This window comes from Hyalella azteca, unplaced genomic scaffold, assembly GCF_000764305.2.
Source record: "Hyalella azteca isolate HAZT.00-mixed unplaced genomic scaffold, Hazt_2.0.2 contig7572, whole genome shotgun sequence".
Lineage (NCBI taxonomy): Eukaryota > Metazoa > Arthropoda > Malacostraca > Amphipoda > Hyalellidae > Hyalella > Hyalella azteca.
In genome coordinates this window covers 111,328-114,503 of record NW_025937694.1, presented here as the reverse complement: position 1 = coordinate 114,503, position 3,176 = coordinate 111,328, and positions in this window count along the sequence as shown.

The window sequence follows — 3,176 nt, the reverse complement described above, 5'->3', positions numbered from 1 at the left end:
CTGATAATGTTAAGCAATCGGCAAGAAAACTGCATCTTGGACGGGCATTTGTCTTTCAACAGGATAACGACCCTAAGCACACAAGCAAATCAACAAAAAAATATTTTGCTACACAGAAATTGAGAGTGTTGGAATGGCCTTCCCAAAGCCCAGATTTAAATCCAATTGAAAATTTATCGAGGGAACTCAAGAGGCGTGTTCATAAAAGAAGCCCCAGCAACATCGAAGAATTGAAGACTATTGCCATGGAAGAGTGGCACAAGATTCCTACTAAAACATGCCAACACCTCGTAGAAACATACAAGAAGCGTCTGTCTGCTATCATTGCTGCCAAGGGAGGTCACACAAAGTATTAATTTAGAGTTGCCAACAATTTATATGCTTTTTTTCAAAATGTTGCCATTACTTTTGCTTTTGGTGTTTTTCTAATAAATATAAATACAACAAAGATCTAACGTTTTACTATCGGTTATGCACAGTAATTAGATGTTCTTTGATCAATTTAACTGAAAATAAATGCAGAAATTGCAATAAATGCTTCAAATTATTTAATTTCTCAAATTAAATATTTTTAAGCGTGTTGCCAATAAATATGCGCGTAACTGTAGCTCTTCCGTCGAACTATGGATTTTATAAAAGAATGATATACTGAGAACGATATCAAGGTTAATTGAGCGCAGTTTTTCGTGTACTGCAAATCAAGTTGTAAGTATCTCTATAGTTACGAGCCTCAGTAGCATTTCTTGTATGGTTGCGAATTCATTTCTATGCATCTATTGTTTACGAGTCGCAATGTAGTCTCCCTTCCTAGTTCAATAAACGCAACTTAATATTTCTGTGTATACTTTGTACTGTATCGCTGGTATATATATGTTTCAATTATTGTAAAAGTGCTAAAAAGCAGCATTTTGTTATTTTATTAACAATTAGCCTTTTTAGCGCATTTTCTCACCTATGAAAAAAATGCACTATTGTGCTCGCCATGTCCATCTATCCGTCCGTCTGTCTTTCTGTCTGTCCGTCCGTGACTTCACGTTTTTGTTGACGAGAAAATGCGCTCTCTGTCACTCACTGCAGTGAGTACTGAATTATATTTTTTAATAATATACATCTATAGTACTCACAATGCGTTAAAAATTGAGAAGGTTCAATATTATACTACTTCTGTCCAAATGTATACGACTTAACTGTCCAAATTTATACTACTTCTGTCCAAATTTATACGACTTCTGTCCAAATTTATTGTAATCGCAATTTTTCACATGTACGCTTCACGTAATCTTTCTGTTTAGACCTTCAGTCATCCGACCGAAGTTTACCTGGAGATTATTGTCATTCGTAGTCAAACCTCTTTAGTGGCGAAATACTTCGGTGAGTTTAGTCCTGCAATTTATTAGTCTTTCATTATTGATTCTGATATGATCCATTTTTTTTGGTTAACTTGGATATAATTTTGCTTATATTTGTTTATCTTGTGTAGTATGATAGTTAATATTTCTGATATCATTCTTACAGAAACTATGTTTTCAAGATTACCCTAATAAAACTGCTTGAAACCTGAGTGTCGAAATTTCGCCTAAGCCACTATAGGGCTTAACATTTATACTACTTCTGTGTAAAATCTATACGACTTCTGTCTAAATTTATACGACTTCTGTCCAAATTTATACGACTTCTGTCCAAATTTATACGATTATACGACTTCTGTCTAAATTTATACGACTTCTGTCCAAATTTATACTACTTCTGTCCAAATTTATACTACTTCTGTCCAAATTTATACTACTTCTGTCCAAATTTATACTACTTATTTCCAAATTTAGACTACTTCTGTCCAAATTTAGACTACTTCTGTCCAAATTTAGACTACTTCTGTCCAAATTTAGACTACTTCTGTCCAAAAAAGAGGATCCGAAAAGATAAAGGGGGCAAATTCCAAGTGCTGAACTCATACGCAAATCCTGCACTGGCATGCCAAAACTGCAATTTCTTAATTATTTTTAGTTTGCAAAGGAACAGAAAAATATGTAGAACTCCTCAAGAATGTTGACTGAAAACATTTTAACCGCTTAATTTAATGGACTTAGTGGCTAGCATTTTTTCAGTAGCAAAATAAATGATCTAATTCTATTCGTTTTTTTTAACGTTGAGTACTCAAACAGCTGGAAAAAGCTGAGTTGGTGTCTTCTTAAAATGTCGTAAAGCGACCACAACCTAGGACATAATTATCAGCTAAACATTAAACTTTGTGATATAAATTCTGGGAAGCTTGAGGGTCGATAATTCCATGATTAATTCCAGGCCTAGCACCACATCGAACCCGTTGCAAGTCTAGTAGCTATTTCAAGCTATCGACAGTTTGGAAAAGATCTGGTCAAAGGACCTGTTTTTTAGATATAATGTGGACACGTCAAGAAAACTACAAGAATCGGCGACAGGCCACATCAGGCCTATTCCTAAGCGCCGACGCCACTTTGCTATGCTATGATTTGATGGTGACCTCATGTACGACGAAATTAAATTTTCAAATTTTTTATTTATATATCATTCAAAACAAATTTTATATTTTTATTAGGTTCAGCTACATGATTAATTCAAATATTTAATTTATTCAATCCTTTAGTGATTTCATTTGTCATGAAAAAAATAATTTCAGTCAATAAAAAAATATTACAGTTAATCATGAGTGCTTTAAATAATTTGTTAATACTTATCTATGGAAATTTTTGCATGCAGGTGACCTGTCAGGCCATCTGCTGAAGGTACGTGACCTGTCATCATTCACATTCAAATTTAATCCTTCCACGCGACGCGCGTCACGTAAGCCAATTTTAGCTCCTGAGGCTGTCATCTGATTAGTTCTTAATATCTTATTTCTATAACTGATTTCCCTTATTTGCTCTATCCAACATTGTTAGTATAAACAATGTCAAAGTTATTATTTTAAACTGACTGACAACTCTGAAAACATTCTAAACAATTTACAATGGCCTTTACCTGGTATCTCTAAGCAAAATTTTAATAAGTGGCATTGTATTTTTGGCCGACGGCTCCAATGTATGACCTGCACTTGCAGAAAAAGTCGCTCGGAACAAGAGTTTTTGTGTACAATTACATTTGCAGAAAAAAGCCGCTCGGAACAAGAGTTTTTGTATGCCATTTAATGCAGCGCTAGC